General features: G+C 37.8%; 1 long non-coding RNA gene across 1 annotated transcript; it reads right to left on the minus strand.

Annotated features, from left to right (window-relative positions):
• Positions 1-18974: 18974 nt before the first annotated feature.
• Positions 18975-20091, minus strand: LOC139188959 (uncharacterized). The gene is made up of 2 exons (XR_011572394.1): positions 20023-20091; positions 18975-19197 (listed from the first exon to the last, which is right to left on the minus strand). It is a non-coding gene; the product is annotated as an uncharacterized lncRNA (long non-coding RNA).
• Positions 20092-22155: the final 2064 nt, after the last annotated feature.

Here is a 22155-nt window from a genome sequence, read left to right on the forward strand (position 1 = left end):
TATATATAAATGATTATGGTGTGTTTAAATTTCTTTCATTAATTACTACATATTTTCTACATTCATAATGTTTGCCAGCTCGCTATATAATCAATTTAAATTAGTTAAATTCATCATGCAATGCATTTTCTTCCAATTTTTTGTGATAAAGTAATAGAGAATTGACTAAATAAACATCCTGTAAAGTTTCAATAAAAATTTCCAAGTTTTTCTTACAATTTCTGTGGTTTTTATTCAATTTTTATTCAATTTTTATCGATATCGATAATATCTTGATATTTTTATGTTTTTAGATTACCGATATTTCCGATATTATCGATATTTTAGACCTTGATCTGGAGAGACAAGCACGTGAATACGCGGCATTACATGTCACATGGGAGATTTTGGCGCGTGAAAGTGAAAGCCCTTTGCTTTTTTCACTTTTTTTTACAGATCATTGGTGATGAGTGATGACAAGTGGGATTGGAAATGTCCAATTCTTGGCCAAAAATGGGGTGTCAGGTGGCAATAGTCTTAATTGTGAAAGTCTGACTCTCTAAATTTAGACATTTGCCAGGTTGATCTTAAGGCCATCTACAATCGAAGGAGGATCAGATAGTTCGTTTTAACTTTTTGATCTTTCAAGAAATTAATATTTTAATAAACACTGCATGATCGTATTTCTTACCATCTCCAATCGTAAGCCAAAGGATCATAGGGCCAAACATAGTCCTGTAAAAAAAAAAAATCTCCAACCGAAGGCTAAACATAGTTTATTATTTAAATTTTAAAACTACAACTTAAATTAAAAAACTACAAATTAAATTAAAAAACTACAACAACTTAAATTTATAGGAAAAAATGAGAATTTTTTAATATTTTTAAATGAGTACATGAGGCGCTATAGGATAATACGTTCTCGTGCCACAAACAAGTATCTACAACAATATGTTGTTGCACATCTTTGGGTCAAAACAAGCATAGAGTAGGCATTTAAGTTTTAAGTTGTTAAATATTTTTTAAAAATGTTGTTTAAGTTTCATGTTGTTAACTATTTTTTTTTATGTTGTATAATTTTTATGTTGTTTAATGTTATTTAATGTTGTTTAATATTGTTTAATGTTATTTCATGTTACTTAGGGGAGTGTATTCAATTGGGATTTTGAGGGATTTTAATTCTTTTAATGAATTCAGGGGTATTCAATCAGGATTTTAAGTGATTCTTTAAATTTCAATGTGTATTCAATCATGATTTTAATATAGTTTATTAAAATCTTTTGAAATTCGGATGCATTCAATTAGAATTTTAAAAAAGTTTATAGCATTTCAGGTGTATTCAATTAGAATTAGAATTTAAAGAATTTGGAAAAGTTGAGGAACTAGAGGGAATTAGAGAGATTTTATAGTGTATTTTAAGCATTTACAAATCTCCCATCTCCCTATGAGATTTCGAGAGAATTGAATCAAAATTTTACATGAAATCTCTACAAATCAGTTAAACTCCATAAAAATCCATGGATATATAAATCCAAAAAAATCTGTCAAATTCTTGTTTAATGGTTTAGGAAGTTATAGGGAAAAAATAGAATTTTTATTTTTATTTTTTAAATTTCGTAAAAATAAAAAATAAAAAATAAAAAAAATTCAAAAATAACGGCTAGCTGACATCAGCATGACGTCAGCTAGTTACCGTTGCATTCAAATTGTGGCCTGGCCCGGGCCCGATTGGCTGGCTAGGTTGAGCTGGCTAGTTCTTTTAGTCCTTTTTTGTCTAGTGGGGCCCACAAGCCCTTTGGCCTAACCCTCCGTTGGATACGGTTTTCGGGTTATTTTCGGCTCTCTGAACCCTTCGGTTGAAGATGGCCTAACGTCGTGACATGTTTACTTATTTGTAATATGTACCAAAATTAATATGATTCTTGATTTTTTTTAATATGCGTTTAATGACACATGTGTATTTAAATTAGTTTAATTCTTGATTTCTTTTGCGTTTTGTTACACACAAAAAATTAAAATGAGTCACGCAGTAATTTGTAATGTAATAACTGCAAAAGAAATTAGAATCATGAGTCATGACGTTCTTATTTACGTTTACGACACTTAAGTATTCAAATTAGCCTAATTATTGACTTCCCTTGAAGTTTAAGTGTGATTGTGTAAATCCTAGATTAGATTTGATTCTAGTTATTCTTTCCTATATGAACTTGTATTCCTTGGGGATGAAGGATTTCTTCTCCCTGTTATTACTATAAATAAAGGCATTACGTATGAGGGAATAACACACACATTCCCCTACAATTGTACAAACATATCTGTCTCTACAATCTCTCATTGCCGCCGACCCCTTCCCTTTAGTCAGATAAAATAGGCTACAATACGTTATCAGCACGCTCCTACCGCTGCGCTTAGGAATTTGATGTGGAAACTCTATGCATCAAACCAGTTCATCCATATCATCACACAATCAGGTTCTTCCAAAACAACGGTTTTTATCTTGATATTTTTGCAGCCCTGGTAGCATGAACATTCACCATAATGCATGACCCAACTCGCGACACCAGCCCGAGGGCTATGGTGTCCCACATCCATACGATGCACCGGATCCAGCCTGCAGCTGGAACACCTGATCAACACCCAGTCTGGGCTTATGTCTTTGGGCCTGGCCTTCTTGCAACCCGTTTTGCTGCTACCGGGCTTGCAGCCTAACCATTTCATTTAGGGCATGATCAGCCCGTGTCTAACCCAGCCTAATTTTTAGGCCTGGGCCGCACGGTACAAATTTACTCTGCTCACCCGTGGGATTTGGTCTAAGTTTTTGGGAGTTTAAATTGCCTAATTATTTTTAAGCCCAATGGATTTTATATTTTTCACCCACACTTTAAATTTGGCCCGAAGTCCAAATAATTAATTCAACTATAATTATAGACCTAAAGTTCTATTTGCATATTTTCTTATTTCATATTTCAGTCATTATTTGCGTTTGTCTACAGGAACATATGAACCTGAAGTTCATAATTATTTCAAAACTTGAAGTTTCTAAAAACATGCCTTGTTTGAAAACCTGAAGTTTTCCTTAAAAACATCACCCCCGAAGTTTTTCATGTGAATTTTAACCAATACATGTCTATTAGAATGTGAATGTTATACTCCTATGTGAATGGATTGATATTTTTTCTCCATTGCACTAACCACATCGTGTCCATCTATTTTGTGATAGGAACATGTCGAATTTGAACAAACTCGACTTCACCACTTTGGAGGTCTTTGGAAGGAACTACCTCAAGTGGGTCCAAGATGTGAAGCTCCACCTCACTGCAAAGAATTTGCGTCCCGCTATTGAAAATGAGACGGACAACCCTGTTGGCGAAGCTAAAAAAGCCACTGCTATGATCTTCATCCAAAGACATATTTATGACGCACTACAAACCGAGTATCTTGCTGAGGAAGATCCACGAGCATTATAGGTCGCTTTGGCTGATTGCTTTAATCACCAAAAGGACACCTTCTTGCTTGAAACAAGACATGACTGACATCATTTGCGCTTCCAAGACTTTAAGTCTGTGAATGAATATAATTTTGAAATTTGTCGAATCCGATCACTTCTCAAGTTTTGTAACAAAACTTTGACCGAAGATGATCTCCTGGAGAAGACCTATTCGACATTCTCTGCTACTAATATTGTCCTGCCGCAACAATATAGAGCTCATAAGTTCACTAAGTTTTCGGATTGTTGATGAAGAATCATCAAGCTCGACCTACTGGGGCGACTGTTGTGCCTAAAGCACATTGTAGTACGAACAAATGCCAAATTGTCAAAAGAGGCGTGGTAAGGGCTGCCAGAAGCCACCTCGTCAAGGTCAACAAATCCAAGGCCCATCTAATGGAGGAAACAAAGCCCATAAGCGCCCTAACCTAGCTCCCAAGGCCCCAAACTTCAAGAATAAGGGCAAAGCACTTGAAACCATGGATGCAGATATGTTATATCGTTGTGGTTCAAATAACCATTGGTCCTGTGTTTACCGAGCTCCCCAGAAGGTTGTAGCTGAATATCATTCTCGTCGTAAGAAGTTTGAATCAAATTTTGTGCAAGTGGACAAACCGAAGAGTACAAAGATGAAGATTTTTTTATTTTTAAGAGGTCGTTACCCCTATGAAAGATTAGAATCTTAGACAAACTATTTTTTTAGTTAAAATAAGACAATAGGGCTGAATTCCACAATAGTGGCCGAACCTTTTTTTTTTTGTTTTTGGTTAATTTTGAACAATTTTCCTTTATGTTTAGATTATCTATTAGTGATTTTTTTAAAAAACTTTTATGCATGTGACCGATTCAAATTAATTTTCATTCTAGGTATGACTAGTGGAAGTTAGTTGTCTGCTAGATAGTGCAATCACGCACACCGTTTTACGTGAACGCATCTATTCCACTAACTCCATACCTAAGAATGCACCTCTGACAACCTTCTCAGGCCCATCAAACCTGATCGAAAGATATGGTAAGGCACATATAATGTTGTCTAATGGTACAATTTTGACCATTGATGATGCACTCTATTCTCCGCGTTCTAGAAGAACGTTGTTGAGTTTTAAGGACATTAAAGATAACAATTACCACGCTAAAACCCACGTAGAAAACGAAGTTGAATTTTTGTGCATAACTTCTTATGAATATGGCCAGAAGCGTATTTTAGAGAAGATTGAGCGTATCTCGATTGGTTTGTATACTACAACCATATGCCTCATAGAGTGCCACCATGTGGCCGGCCCTACCTCTGGGACCACGCATGATATTACATTTTGGCAAGATCGTTTGAGACATTATGGACGAATAGCGATGCGCTGTATCCTCAAATCATCACACGGGCATCCACTAACCTGAAGTTTAAGTTTGATTCAAGGAATCGTATGTTAAACATGTTAAATGGGAAAGCTTATTACTAAGCCTTCTTATGACAAGATTCATTCGAATACTCCTATTTTTTCTACAAAGGATTCAAGGGGACATTTGTGGATCGATTCACCCTTCATGCAGACCATTTAGATATTTTATGGCTTTGGTTGAGGCTTCCACACGTTGGTCACACGTGTGCTTGTTGTCCATAAGGAACACTGTTGGAAGTATGCCCACAAAGTCACTCATTTGATGTAATAGCTTTTGGAATACTTAATGTATTAAACTATTATATGTTTAATGAAGGGCAAAGCTTATTGTTAATCACTATTTATTGTATCATGTGTTTAAGCAATAAGGGAATCCAATGAATGTATTTGATCTAAGAGAGAAGTGATTTAAGTAAGTTAAATTAACGAAACCTTTCTCTTATGTTCATTCCTAAAACGTTCCTAGCCATAGGATTACCAATTGGGCATTGACAATCCGCTAAGGTTAGTATGTGTTATGTCAACTCAAGCGTGAGTATGACTAGTCTCAAGTCATTTAGTGTTGGACACTAAGACAAACACATAGGTGCTTGAAAGAGTAATCAAGTACACTGAACAACGATCAAAAGAGAGTTCGAACATACATGTCATGTAAGAACTCGTAAGTTGCAATATGCAAAGTAGTCCTTTGACCTGAGGCAGCATAGATGTCTAATGGTTAGGTCCTTGATCTTTGATCATGTCAAAGGCATTCCATCGAGAGTGTCCACGGAATTGTTGGGGTCAAGCTATCTAGTCATGTAGGCATATGAATGCACAACAAGGGATCTCTAACCTTCCATGGTGGAAGGAGAATACTCTAAGATATGATTCGGGAGTCTTTGGCCAAAGCATACGAATATGACTTAGGAAGTATGTTCCAAATCATATTCAATTGAATCATATAGAAAAGTATTACATTGGATAGTAGACATGAAACAAACTATCACTCAAACAATGTGATTAAGAGTATTGTATTAGAGAATGACCGTATTGCATTGTGATTGTAACTGGATAGGTTCTCCAACCAATTCTACTTAGCTTGGGTAGCCATGACATGCTGCTAGGTGTCACTTATGGTTTGTGGAAGCTCTGAAGATTAGCAAACACTAATCTTCAACAAAGGGAGAATTGAAATGTTGTTTTAATTCACGATCGATCGTTAAGAGTAACAATCGCCCACTGCCTCGCTAATTGGAACCTAATGGATCGTACACCGAGTAAGGATGAAAGTGAAGAAATATAAATGAGATGGATAAGCAATTAAATGGTTTAATTGAGAATGGTCAAGAATAATTAATTAGTTAATTAATTTTACGAAAGGTTCGTATTGGGCTTTTAAGTTAGTTTTGCGCTTCGGGGTCCAAAAGGGTTTGGTCCACTAGGCCCATTATGTTTAAGTTGTATGACAACTAAAACAAATATGGGCAAATAGCCCAATCACTTAAGATGGCCGGCCATAGCAAGGGTAGTGGGAAGTTTTGCTTAATTGCAAGTTTGCCACTCACCTAGGAAAAGAGATATAAAAGCTTCTTTATAGTTTTTACCTCATTAGGGTTTCCTTGAGGCAAAGAGGTGAAACATTTTCTCTCTTTTTCTCTACAAGGAGGCCGGCCACATAGGGAAGAAATAGCTAGCAATCTTTTCTTCTCTAAGTCATCCATTTCATCTTCACACCTCATCCTTGGTGTGGAGACTTAGAGACACCAAACCTTAGTGTTTTTGGAGATCCTTTCCTCACATCCTTTAGGAGCAAAGGAGCATCAAAAGGAAGAAAATCACAAGGAAGATCCAAGGAGCTAGGAGGTGACTTGAAGGCCCTCAACTTGGGTGAATCCCTTGTGTAAACAAGGATGAGCTTCAAGGGTAATGAATCTCTAAAACCTTCCTTCTCTTTAATGTTGTTAAAAGAGTCTCTTGGTTCACCATTCACTAGGCTTTGAAAGTTATGGGTTTTAGAATTGTTTTTTAATGCATGCCTACTTTAATGTGTTAATAGTTTGCATATGTGTTCAAATATTCTCACATGTTCTTAGCTAGGACAAAATTTTTCCTTCAAGTGGTATCAAGAGCCTAGGTCTAGTTTATGGTGAATCCTTTTGGGTTTTGTGATTTTCATGATTTGTGATTTAAATGTTGTAAATGTTACAAGCTTTGTTCTTGCTTTTGAATATAAATTTTGCTTGAAAATTTAGCATCTCAAATGTTGTAGATGTAGTTCATTTAAGCATGAATATTGGAACTAAAATTTGGTGCCATGTATGTTGGGAAATTCGGCCAAATCCAAAGGGTGGATTTTTTGGTTCATGTTTGTCTTGTTAAAAGAGTTTTAAAGTGACTTTTGGAACCCCTAAGTACCCTAGGATGTTAACCCTCTTTTGTGTAGTGAAAATTTGAGTTTTATTGTGTGAAAACATTCATGGAGCTCTTATGAGTTTTCATGTGTGTTCTTCAATGTTCTTGAGTTTCTTACCAAGAACAAAAGAGTTTGGAGTTTTGGTTCAAAATGTTTGGTGTTTTTCATAAAGTTTTAGTTTATAATTAATTGGTGATGGATGATTTATGTCTTTAATGTTAGACAAAACATTTTCTTACAACCCATCCCAATCAACTTTTTCCTCACCTACCTATCCACTTGCACAAAACTTTTTCAAATTTTGAATTTTTCACCAAAACCTTTCCCCCCCTCCTTTTTCACTACCAAAACCGGCCACCCCTTAGTGGGGGTACTTTTAGGGCCTTTTATGCAATTATATAAAGTTTTGATACTTTTGTGTATTTGTACTTTGGCCCAAAAGTTTACGTTTTTACGTTAAGGCCCAAAAACGCTAAAGGACAAATTGTTTTTCTCCTTTAATGAAGTTTTTACTATTGTTGAAATTTTTGGGTTCTAGTTGTAATTACATGAAGTTGTGGACTCTTGTGTTTTTACAAAGTGACCCCAAAAGTTTATGTTTTAACCTTATGGCCCAATTGTTGAGGTCATTGTTTTTCGGCCCAAATAAGATGAGAACAAAATGGTTTTGTCTCTTTAACGAGAATTGGATTTTCATTTCATTTAGTTCCATTTAAATCAATTCTATGAATACGAAAACCAATTGTTTAAGTTGCTTTCTTAGTTAATTTGATTGATTAAGAAAAGGGTGATTATGAACCAAAGGCCTCGATAATTGAGCTATGTGATTGGCCACTTTACATTATGAATGTTTGGGTTAAGTAGTTTAGATTTGAATGTAATTTGATTAGTTCAAATTTGTTGTAAAAGGGCATAAGTCCTTCTAATGTGTTGTAAAAGGGCATAAGCCCTTCTCTTTATTTCATGTATTCCTTTTTGTTTATATGTATGCAAATTGGAATAGTTGGGTCCAAAACCCAATAGGAAATAACGGTTTAATTAGATTAAACGCGTAACTAAAATCAACAACTATCTACCTTAAACCCAAGGTCCAACACAAGGCTCGTGTTGGATCAAATCAAACGGTTCATAATCATCCTAAGACCTAATATGACCATATAATCCATATGATGATGCAATGCATTCGTTAGTAGTTCCATATAGTCTCACTTGTTTCATCGAAATAGTGGGAGTATTATATACTACTAATTCATATTAACTTGGACCAATGGTTGTGATAGGCCCAAGTTCTTTTAATAAAATTAAAATAAAATTGATGTAGCCCAACACTACTCCCTCAACAAAACGAATATTAAGTTGATAAGCGAGAGATGCTTTGAACATCTCTTCGTAGGCCTTCCACCATGATGGGCTCCAATCGTTTGTGACTCCTACACCGGCTTCACCCTATCATGGGGAAGTTCAAAGTATGTGCTTACATTCAGGAAAGGTCCATATAAACATACATGATGTGGTGAGGTAGGCAATGAGGATGGCCGACATCATATCATTGTGAGGTTATTCTTGAACCCTTACACAAACTAGCATGGTGGGAATAACTTAACTAAGTGCAATGGTGCCAACATCATATCATTGTGAGGCATCATTCTCTAGAGGCCAAACTAGATGGGTAATTACAACAGTTGTAATGATTAAAGCGTTATTCTCTCATCATTATTTTTGCTAACTAACATCGTATCATCGTGAGGTGGGCTTGGTAATGGTGAGCCTCCCATACCCCGCTAAGAGTTCAACATAACTCTCGAATTCCATTGAGGGATGTGGAATTTGCCAAAAATAGTGGGTGGTACTATTTGATTTAAGACCCAATCAAGTAGTTTTAAAATCAACAATCTAATACGATTTATGTTATGTTATGTAGTTAATGACATGCCTAAAATTACACCCACCATTATACTTGACAAAAGGGCCTTAGGGGCCAACGTTTCCTTGCTTGGTATCGCCACATTGAGAATGTCTCAAAGGTGAAAGACATATTGTATGTGCTTAAGCAATCCTCTCCTCATGTACCTCCTACGAAACTAGCTTCAAAGGAGGAGTGTCAAAATTATGCAAGACACTATGAGGATGACTTACAAGCCAAATGCTTAATCCTCACTTCACTTAGTGAGGAGCTTAAGAAGCTACATGAGCACATGAACACTTCTTGTGCCATGGTTGATAGTTTGCATAAGATACATGACATTGAGACTAGTAACATACGATTCTCAAATGTTTGTAATCTATTGAATGCCAAAATGGCAAAGGGGGCATCGGTCCAAAAACATGGACAAAAGATGGAAAGGATCTTTCAAGATCTTGAAAGTTTAGGAACTTCCATCGATGGGAAAATGGCCCAAGACTTTTTCCTTGCATATCTCTCGGATGATTTCACTAAGTTTATTGTAAACCATAAAGTGAATAGATTCAATCATACTTTTACCGAGATGATTGACATGTGCTGTAAGTTTGAACAAGGTTTCAAAAAGGACAGTGGGAGTGAGAATGCAATCACAAGGAAAAGGTTGCATAAGAAGAAGGCAAGAAAATCCAAAGGAACATGTTTTCATTGTGGAAAGGATGAATGTTGGAAGAAGAAATACAGGGTGCGCATTGCAAGCCTTATGACACGAACTTTTGAAGGGACTATTTCTGTCATAGAGAGTGCTTTTACAATGAGCTCCAATTCCTGGATATTTGATTCAGGCGCTAGTCAACATATCTGCAATTCGTTGCATGGACTTACAGGGAGCAGGACATTGCGCAATAGGGAGATGATTGTGCGAGTTGGGAACGGCACTAAGATCTCTGCAAAAGCAATAAGCACCTGCAAGCTTAAACTACCATCTGGGGAAGTCCTGGAACTTAAAAATTGTTTATATTTTCCTTCATGTATAAAGAATTTGATTTCTATCTCTATGCTTTTATGAGATGGGCACTCAGTATTGTTTGACAAAATGAGTTGCACTTTATACTTGAACGGTCGTATTATCTCTCATGGTAATATGATAGAGGGACTTTTTCACCTAGAGACAAGTAGTGGAATGCACTGTATTGAAAGCGGAAATACCTCAAAACCCAAAAGGGCTAGAGAAGAAGTTAACCAAGAAAAGATGTGGCATCTTAAACTTGGACATGTGAACCTTGATAAGATTCGCAAGATGTCGAAAGACGGATATTTCCGCCCATTAGGTAATGACCAAATGGGTACTTGTGAATGTTGCTTAAAAGGGAAGATGACCAAATATCCATTCATTGGGAAAGGAGAGCGTGCCACTGAAATTCTAGGGTTAATCCACACTGACGTATGTGGACCTATGTCTACTATGTCGAGAGGAGGCTTCTCCTACTATATCACATTCACCGACGATCACTCTCGGTTTGGCTATGTGTATCTTATGAAGTACAAGTCAGAATCCTTTGAAAGGTTCAAAGAATTCAATAATGAAGTTGAGAAGCAAACTGGGAAACAGATAAAGATCCTAAGATCAGATCGAGGGGGAGAGTATCTAAGTAACGAGTTCCTAGATTATCTCAAAGAGTGTGGAATAATATCACAGTGGACTCCACCGGGAACTTCACAACTTAATGGAGTTTCTGAAAGGAGAAATCGAACCTTGATGAACATGGTTCGTTCTATGATGAGTTCCGCCGATCTACCAGTAACATTCTAGGGATATGCTCTATATACAACAGCTTACTTGCTTAATAGAGTACCTTCCAAGTTAGTTTCACAAACGCCCTATGAGATATGGCATGGAAGAAAGCCAAGGCTTAATCACATTAAGATTTGGGGTTGTGAAGCATATGTCAAGAAGCTTGAAGCGAGATCAGTTAAGTACTATTTTGTGGGATATCCTAGAGAAACTATGGGATATGAGTTCTACCATCTTGACGACCAAAAAGTTTTTGTCGCCAGAACTGCTAAGTTTCTAGAGGACGAATTTGTTCTCAAATGAACTATAAGTAAAACGATGGAAATTAATGAGATTAATGATGAACCACAAACAAGCACTCGACAAGTTGACAACCCTGTTCCTGAACCCCTAGCTTCACGTAGATCTGAAAAGGTTAGCAAGCCACCTAAGAGGTATGGCTTAGATAATGACTTTGGGGAATTGCACCTTCTAGGTGACAATGACACAAATGAAGACCCTAGAGACTACACTGAAGCAATGTCCGACATTGATTCAAAGAGATGGCAAGAGGCCATGAAATCCGAGATGGATTCCATATATCAAAATCAGGTCTGGACTCTTGTAGACCCTCCAGAAGGTATAGTACCTGTTGGAAACAAATGGGTCTTCAAGAGGAAGATAGGCGTTGAAGGGAACGTGGAGACTTATAAGGCTAGACTCGTAGCTAAGGGTTACAGGGAACGAGAAGGGATTAACTATGAAGAAACCTTCTCTCCTGTAGCCATGATTAAGTCTATTCGGATTTTGCTTGCTATAGTTGCGTACCATGATTATGAGATATGGCAAATGGACGTGAAGACGGCCTTTCTGAACGGCTACCTAGAGGAAGAGCTCTCTATATGACTCAACCCAAAGGTTTCGTGCCTAAGTCTGAAAAGACTAAGGTATGCAAGCTTCAGAGGTCCATTTATGGACTTAAGCAAGCCTCCAGGAGTTGGAACATTCGTTTCGATACTAAAATCAAAACGTTTGGTTTTACTAAAAAAGAAGACGACAATTGTGTTTATCAAAAAGTCGTTGGGGATGCAGTAATATTCCTGGTGTTATATGTAGATGACATATTACTATTCGGGAATGACACTGCAATACTTTCTTCTGTAAAAGTGTGGTTGTCCAAAACCTTCCACATGAAAGATTTGGGAGATGCATCTTATGTACTTGGGATAAAGCTCTATCGTGATAGATCCAGAAAATTAATTGGATTATCTCAATCTATGTACATAGATAAGGTGCTAAGTAGGTTCCAGATGGAACAATCTAAGAAAGGTCTTCTTCATGTGAGACATGAAATTCACCTTTCTAAGTCCATGGAATCTAAGACTCCTGAAGAGATACGGTAGATGAGTGCTATTCCTTATGCTTCCGCCATAGGAAGTCTCATGTATGCCATGATATGCATAAGGCCTGATATCGCATATGTTGTGAGCATTACTAGTCGATATCAATCAAACCCAGGATCAGAACACTGGGCAGCTGTCAAGACGGTTCTTAAGTACTTAAGAAGAACTAAGGACATGTTCCTCGTTTATGGAGGAGCGACAGAGTTGCGAGTGGAAGCCTATACAGAAGCAGATTTCCAATCTGACGTCGATGATATAAGTTCCAACTCCGGATATGTATTCACTCTGAATGGTGGGGCTGTTAGCTGGAAAAGCAAGAAACAAGATGTAATTGCTGATTCCACGACGGAGGCAGAATATGTCGCTGCAGCTGAAGCCGGCAAAGAAGCGTTCTGGATGAAGAAGTTCATTACTGAACTTGGAGTGGTTCCAACCATTACATCACCAGTAACTTTGTACTGTGATAATAGTGGGGCGATAGCTTAAGCCAAATAACCCAGGGCTCATCAAAAGAACAAGCATTTTAACAAACGCTTTAATATCATTAGAAGATATGCTGCCGAGGGGAAAGTCAACATCCTCAAAGTTGCCTCAGCAGATAACGTAGCAGATCCACTGACAAAGCCAATGTCTCAAATCCAACTTGACGGCTATATGGAAAAGATGGGTATTAGATACATGGGAAGGTGGCTTTGAGTGCAAGTGGGAGATTGTTGGAAGTATGCCCACAAAGCCACTCATTTGATGTAATAGCTTTTGAAATACTTAATGTATTAAACTATTATATGTTTAATGAAGGGCAAAGCTTATTGTTAATCACTATTTATTGTATCATGTGTTTAAGCAATAAAGGAATCCAAGGAATGTATTTGATCTAAGAGAGAAGTGATTTAAGTAAGTTAAATTAACGAGACCTTTCTCTTATATTCATTCCTAAAACGTTCCTAACCATAGGATTGCCAATTGGGCATTGACAATCCGCTAAGTTTAGTATGTTTTATGTCTACTCAAGCGTGAGTATGACTAGTCTCAAGTCATTTAGTGTTGGACACTAAGACAAACACATAGGTGCTTGAAAGAGTAATCAAGTACACTGAACAACGATCAAAAGAGAGTTCGAACATACATGTCATGTAAGAACTCGTAAGTTGCAATATGCAAAGTAGTCATTTGACCTGAGGCATCATAGATGTCTAATGGTTAGGTCCTTGATCTTTGATCATGTCAAAGACATTCCATCGAGAGTGTCCATGGCATTGTTGGGGTAGAAATAAGATGATCGTCGACGATGTATGGTGTAGAAATAAGATGATCGTCGACAATGTATGGTGTAGAAATAAGATGATCGTCGACAATGTATTAGCATATACAGTAGCTACTGAGATCATGTTGAGTGATGACATTGAAATGCGTTCTGTTGATGAATGTCGACGTATAACCGATTGGTCAAACTGGAAACAAGCAATCCAAGTCGAACTTGATTCGCTTGCGAAATGTAAGGTGTTTGGACATGTAGCTCATACTCCTCCACATGTGAAGCTCGTTGGGTACAAGTGGGTTTTTGTTCGGAAACGTAATAAGAAGAACGAAATTGTACGTTACAAAGCTCGTCTTGTTGTGCAAGGCTTTTCACAACGCCCTGGGATTGACTAGGACAAAACTTATTCATCCGTTATGAATGTGATTACTTTTCGCTACCTTATCAGTTTGGTAGTTTCTGAAAAACTGAGTATGCAGCTGATAGACGTAGTAACTGCGTATCTCTATGGGGATCTTGATATGGAAATTTATATGAAAGTTCCTGAATGACTTACATTAACAAGATCAAATATTTCCAAACCCAGGAACACACTCTCAATTTAGCTGAGGCATTCACTCTACGGTTTAAAACAATTAAGAAGAATGTGGTATAACCGTCTGAGTGAGTATTTGTGTAACAACTCGTCCCCCCAAAAATATGATTTTATAATTTTTAAATGTGAATTTATGGAAATGCCCTGCAAGGCAAAGACATTGACTTTTGTGGACCGTCATGTCATGTCATGTAAGGTTCGTTTTCTTGGCGTATCCTCATAGTACTCGTCGCTATGGATACGTGAGCGCAAACGAAACGCAATTTGAAGTTATAACGAATAAGTTATTAACGTTTAAAGTCGAGGGTAAAATTGTAAATTTATTATTTTCTGGAATGCTCCAGATTTTTGAACAAAATTTAGAATGCCACGTGTGTGGCCCAAATGAAAGGAAATGAGGAAATGGATGATGGATATGCAAAGGAAAGAAGATAAAGAAGGGTGGGCACTGCCTAGTTAGAAGGAAGAGGAAGTGAGAGTGACTAATGGGGGAGAAAATAAAGGAGGGGAAATGATAGAATGGAGGACCACCGGATCTCACATGACCTGGTTCTAACCCGACGGCAACCCGATTTTGGGTAGCCAATTCCGATGCTTTTCGTCCATTTTTTCGACGAATTGAGGTGACTCACCCCCACCAATCATCATGTCGTTGCTTCCTCTTCCATTTACACCCATTGTAGACGAGGATTAGCTCCTATTTCTAAAAGAACATCACCAGTGGCCTCGGGGCTTACATGGAGTCGATTTTCCATTCTTAAAGGTGTTACTATCGATCCCCACCATCAAACAACTTCCCTTGAACCAGGGAACAATGCCCAAACAAGTTTTGGAGCGTCGGGTTCGATTTAAGGGCGAATTGGAGAACACCCAATTTAAGGGTTTCCGCCGGTTCGAGGCGATTTGGGGCTTTTCTTAGCCAAATTGGCCTTCGTCACATGTATAAAACTTGCTCTACTCACTGAGATCTTCATTTCTATGAAGTTTGAGAATTTTTAGAAATAATTGAATTTTTCAGCTAGTCGGAGCGGCCGACGGCCACCTGCGGCGACGCGTGGCCAGTGGGCCGCCAATGCTATTTTACGCTAAATTGATAACTTGAAGGTCCGCCGCTTGATTATTTTAGCAATTGACGATCTGACTGTTAGATCATCACCAAACTTTGATACGTTATAGTACGTAATATTTGAGGACATTAGGAACTTATAGATCCGGAATCCTACGTATGGAGCTTCCCGAATTGAATTTGTAAGTTCATAAAATAAAACATTAACAGTCACTTGAATTTGCAATTGGCGGAGATCCAACCGTTGAATCATAATGAAATTTTAGTATGATGTTTTAGAAGCATAATATGGATATTTGAAAGTTATGGATTGGAAATTCGAGGTACGAATCTTCCAGATCTAGTTACGTAGGGTTATAGACCCTATCGTCGATCTTTGACCGACGGTTGACTTTTAGTCAATGGGTCTCGAATCATTAACGCCCTTAGGGATGTGTTTTACGTAAGTTACATGTTCTATCAATAAGAATTCTAAGATGTGATTTGATAATTGTTCTAGGCGCCAATCGTTCGTGATGTCTCGATATTCGTGCTAGGGAGTTGTAGTGCAGACTCCAGGTGAATGGGCTTTTGGTTTTCTATATATACGTATATATATGTTTTCTATTTTCCTAGAAATTGTTTTAAATGGATTTACGTTTTTAAATGCCATGTCAATTGCATTACATTTTAGTATATGCATTAGTATAGATATGCATATTAATGCATGACATAGCTAACGCCCAGGTAAGCTTCAGGTAAGTGCATATTGATGATAGAAATTGCAGTGTGTATGGTTATGGTTAGATGCATTTAGTGCTCATTATCCTGCATCCCGGTGTTAGTGCTCCGCCCGAAGCCAAGGCTTAGCCTTCACGTGATTGTTCACCTCCCACACCACACACTCACCTTGGATCCAAGGCAGGTGCCAGTCTGTCATACATATCACATTAGGTGGTTCTGACTCGTAGGTGACTTGCGATACTTCGCATAACCTTCACGTGATCGTAGCACTAGAGCGTATCTATTTACACCTAGCCTGTCGTACATACCACATTAGGTGGTTCCAACTCGTGTGCAGGAATTGGTAGATCAGCTATAAGCTCAGCCGTACAGGTCATGTTAGGTGACTCCGGTTGACATATCATTTTACATTGATTTATTTCACCTGGCTTACTTATTTCATTGCTGAGATACTTGACATGGCATATACTTGGTTTTCACTGCTCTCGAGCATGATTTCTATATACATACGTATTATTATTTTTTGGGAACTTATATGGGTTTTACAGTGAGAGATTATTATTTTTGGAAAGAGAAATGGTTTCAAAAAGCTTTGTTTTTGCCCACTCACATTTTCTGTCTTTTTTTCGCCCTTCCAAGTTTTAGCTGCTGAAAGTTTGTATCGACGAGAATTCTTGGCAAATCTCAATATAGGTCTCTATCTCTGAGGGTATGATCCTTACCTACACTATTGTACTTTACTTATGCTCTGACAGCGCATTCTCTGAGGGTATGATACATATGGGTTCATTCCCATTCACAACGCACTGTTGTCTTTAAGCATTTTAAGGTTTAAATTTATTCACATTTTCCATATCACTATACTTCATGACTTCGTCACCTTCCAGGTGTCGGCTATCACAGCTCGATTTGGAGTCCTAGTGGACATTCCGGGTCGGGGTGTGTCAATTTGACTAGAAGGATATGTGAACAACGGACTATACCTTTGTGTATTCATTAAGAAGTCACATTCCGGTTTTGCAAGTGTTGCAGTATATGTCGATGACATAAATCTCATCAAAACTCCTGACGAGCTCACTGTCATGCACTTGAAGTGAATTTAAGACGAAAGATCTAGGAAAGACTTGATATCTCGAGATAAAGCACCATTTGGATGGAATCTTAGTACATCAATCAAACTACACCTAGAATGTGTTGCGCCGCTTTAAGGAGAATAAAGCGAAGCCTTCAAGTACTCATATGGTCGTTCGATTGCTAGATACAAAATGAGATCCCTTCCGTCCGAATGAAGATGATGAAGAGATTTTGGGGCCTGAAATTCCTTATCTAAGTGCGATAGGCACTTTATTTTACTTAGCTCAATGCGTTAGACCCGACATCTCCTTCGCTGTTAATCTTTTAGCAAGATACATTAATGCACCAATATGCAGACATTGAACTGGTGTTAAAGTCATCTTTTGTTACCTTAAAGGTACTATGGATTTGGGCTTGTTTTATCCCTATGGATCCTCGAGTGATGCCGCACCCCCTGCTTCTCAAGTCTATTCTTGCCTTGTTGGTTATGCCGACGCATAATACTTATCTGATATGCACAAGGCGCGTTCTCAAATGAGTTATGTTTTTACCATTGGAGCCACCGCAATCTCTTAGAGCTTAACTAAATAGACCTTCGTTGCCACTTCGTCTAACCATGTTGAAATTCTTGCCTTACATGAATTAACTCTAGAATGCTTTTAGTTGATAGCAGTTGTGGGCCATATTCGAAGCTCATGCGATATTTACCCTGTCGTTGACATCCTGATAACGATCTATGAAGACAACGCAACATGCATCGAACAACCCAAGAAGGGTTACATCAAATGAGACAACACCAAGCACATTGTGTCGAAGTTTTTATTCTTACATCAACAACAAGGGCATCAGAAGATTGAAGTCACGCAAATCTGATCACAAGACAATCTGGCCAATCTCTTCGCCAAATCACTACTGAAGACGACATTTCAGAAGATTGTTCAAGGAATTGGTATGCGTAAACTTTCTGAGTTGTAACATTGCTAGTTCTTATGTAAACTTTATCCCTACTCGGGTTTTTACCATAGCCTTAGGGTTTTTTTTTGTGAGATTTACTTCCTTATGTAAGTTCCTACCTTATTGAGAATAACGTGTTCCCAATATCAGTGCCTACGAGTCGACTTCCTTAACTTCTACATGATGTTGAATCTACCTTGAGTATTTACACACTAAAGGGGGAGTGTTGTAAACTTCCTATTAAAGTGTGTGTGTAAATCCTATATTAGATTTGGTTCTAGTTATCATTTCCTATTATGACTTGTATTCCTTGGAGTAGAAGGATTTATTCTCTCCCTTATTACTATAAATAAAGACATCATGTAGGAGGGATAACCCACACATTCCCCTACATTCCTACAAACACATCTTTCTTTGCTGCTGACCCTTTCTCTCCCTGTCAGTTAAAATAGACCACAACAATATAATTATATATCTTTGACTTTTAAGACTACAAACCTCCTTGTTCTTTTTTTTTTTTAACAAAAACCCTCCCTTTCATTTTATCATCGTTGAATTATGTGTGCATTCATTATGTGTGCATGTGTGAATTAAAAATAAGGTCATCTTAAATTATGTAGCAATGTATTTTTTTTTCAATTAAGTATTAAGTTAATGTTTTTTCTATTAGGTATTGGTTCAATGTATTTCTTTTAAACAATAGTAAGCTAATGTCATATTTTTTTGTCCCTAATCATTCTTATATTTTCACCATTTTCCTAGTTTAATTATAAATAAATAAAAAATGAGATTAACACATTACAATATATGAACCCTAGGTTTTTTTTCATTATGTGCCCAACTACTTACCTAATCAATTTTTAAGGACATAATCTAATTGACACACCCTAACCCGAAGACTAGGACATGCTGGCCGTCACGTGAGCGTGACGTAACCATAACGCAAGCGGAAACGATTTAATAATAAAATACGAGTCAACGAAAACCACTAATTGCAGTTATTTACAACCTAGCATTCTATGTGCATAAGAGTGTACTAAACACACATAAACAGAGCATAAGCGTCTAGGTGCAGTCAAGTAGGACCATAACTATTTTACAACACCCTCGGGTGAATCCTACATTTATTTAGTCTGTCAGAACGCCGAAGCAGTCCTCGTAGGCCACCAACGCCTCAACTATCAACTAGAACCTGGAGGGGCGAAAAACAGAAAACGTGAGTGGGCGAAAATAAAGCTTTTCCAAAACATTTCATAAATCCACATTTATAACCCCTTTTTGGAAAACCTGTATACTTTCCCAGAAAAATAGTATATAGCATATATATCTCAACTGTCTCGATCAACAATCTTATAACAGATTCAATAAAGAATGTACCATGCCAAATTCAGCAGTTTAGTATGAATGCATTGACATAATATAAATCAGGTAAAAGAAATAATCAATCGGAGGCCCTCTAATAGCCCTGAACGATTGAACCTAGAGCTCAACATCTATCAATCTCACTCTCTGCCGGAGTCACTCCGCGTGACCTGTCCGGCCTTCTGCACATAAGTCGGAACCACCTAATGTAGTCTGAACGACTCATGGTAATATTCGCTCTAGTGCTTCTCTCATCAATCATCTGTATACAATAACCTAAGGTCACCCACCAGTCATAATCTCACTAACACTCTACGACTGGCCCGTCGTACCCACTCCGCGTGGACTGTACGACCAGCATCTACTTGGATCCAAGGCGAGCTTGCGATGCGGTGAATACTATAAGCACTAAACCATGGTGCAGGATATGAGCTCAATATATCATCATCCTCAACATAACAGTAATTAAATACTTACCTGTGCGTCCACAGCACCATCATACATATATGCATCATACGACAGTTCATAATATCCATAACATTCTATGCATGGCAATCACATCATATTTCATTTCATTTCAATATACTTTTCATTTAAATTTGATTTCTGGGGAAATCGAGTATATAGGTATATATAAAAACAAATGCCCACTCACTGGTATGTCGCCGGGTCGTAACCCCCTTGACGCCCCTGGATGTGCTCGTCCTCGTTAAAAGTTCCACCTAGAAGTGAAATAACTTAAAACAATCATTTAACGCACAATTAACGCACCTAAACCAAACTAGGTAATTAATTCTTCATACGATGCTCAAATTGGGTATATGAATATACCACAGTGACCTACACAACCTCAGGATCATCCCCATATTTTTAAAATAATTTTTGGATGCTCCACGCGCCCCCACGCGCCTGACGTGGCACGGACCTACGCGCGGCCCACGCGCAGCCACGTGCCAGGCACACTGACGGTACAGTGAACGGCGTTAGGAATATTCCCGGAATATTCCGTTAAAAACTAACGGTTTCCGTTAAAGTTAACTAACGGCGTCGGAATATTCCGTCAAACTTGACGGAAGATTCCCTGTCTTCTCCGGCGAGTCGCCGGTCGCCGGCGACTGTTCGCCGGTTTCTGGAAAAATTTCAAATTGACTTTTCTCCTTCGTTTTTCGTCCAATTTCTTCGAATTTTACACCAAAATGAAGCATTTAACATGTACTAACACGTTGGAAGGGTTTTAAGGCCTAAAAACTACGAGATCATACCTTCCAAAATTCCTCAATTTCGGCCAAACTCGAACCCGACGATCTCGACGTCCATTTTGTTCAAACGAGGCACTCCGAGCCTCCTTGGGACTTCCTAAGACTCGTGGTGATCTTTGTTTAACCTAAAACACAACCAAATTTAAGTTCATGAACAGTAGCAATCTCGGAGCTTAAGTTTTCTACATGGAATCGTGGGAAATCTTACCTGAAAACAATATCAATGTGTTCGTATGGTCCTTACGAACACGATGCTACCTTCCTCAACCTTAACTTGTGAAGTTTTCAAGGTCTTGGGTGTTTGTCCGAGAGTTTGAGAGAGAATGAGAGTAAGAGAGAGGGTGAGAGAGTGTTTCTGAGATGAAGAAAGAGAGAGAGTGTGACTAAGGAGATGAGAGAGAGACAACAAAACGGGTTTTGGGGAGGGATTTAGGGTATAAGGCCCTACCTTAACCCATATAATATTAACACATACAAATATATAATTCTAACCCTAGTTTAGGATCTTAAAGTAAAACAAATGTCAAAATTACGCACCTTAATCCCGTTTAAGGGCGTTTCTGTAATTTCACGTCCTCGGTATTAAGTAATTCTGGGACGGGCTGTGACACTAATAATGAAGCAATTCTAGTTAAGTTTTTGTGAAGAAAAATTTTGGTGTGGAATTTGAATTTTATTTGGTTAAAATGTTCACAAAAATATTTTACGAGAACTGTTGAACAACAAAAATATATAACATATAAAAACAATAGAGTCCATACAAATTGGGCCAAACTACAAGGTAAAACAAAAGTGTAATCCAGCCCAAAAGATAAGGATGAGCTTTACATACAAATCAAACATCCATAAATAAATTTAAAAAATTAAAATAAAATAAAAGGGGGAAGTAATGTGCAAAACAGGGGGCTCCCCATTTTCTACAACAAAAGAACGTGGAGTCAGTAAGAGAGGTTAAGAGAAAGTGGTGGAAGACATGGCCTTTATCTCCCCCACGTAAAAGCTCTAGAGCCCTTCTAAGATGTCTATAAATAGGCATCAGTTGCAGTAAGAAGGGTAGACACAAAAAAAAAGAAAGGAGATACTCTGCAGAAAATAAGAGAAACTTTGAGAGGAAATACCAAAGGCAACGAAGTGCTACCAGAAAAGAGAACAAGGAGGTTCAACCATTCGTGCTTTTGAGTCAAGATCCAAAGAAGAACATTCATCACCATGTATGAAACAAGTCCTGTTAAATTATTTATTTCTCTTGTTTGATGTTGTGTTGCATACAAAAGTGAGGTAAAAAAAAAGGGCATAATCAACTACCTAGAACCTGTAACCTTCAGTTTATACAAGAAAATTGCCAACAAGCCACCAAAAAAGGTTTCTATGCAAGGAGGGTTTTTAAATGGTAGCCCTGCGTTCCTCTACCTGCAACAACAACACAAAGCAATCCAAAAATGGTAGTAGCCACATGTTTTCATTTTGCCTAGATCTGAAAGAACAAAAACACACAAGAGTTCCACTCCCCGTCGCTGTCGTCAATCCCA

Source organism: Malus domestica, chromosome 10 (genome assembly GCF_042453785.1).
Source record: "Malus domestica chromosome 10, GDT2T_hap1".
Taxonomy (NCBI): Eukaryota; Viridiplantae; Streptophyta; class Magnoliopsida; order Rosales; family Rosaceae; genus Malus; species Malus domestica.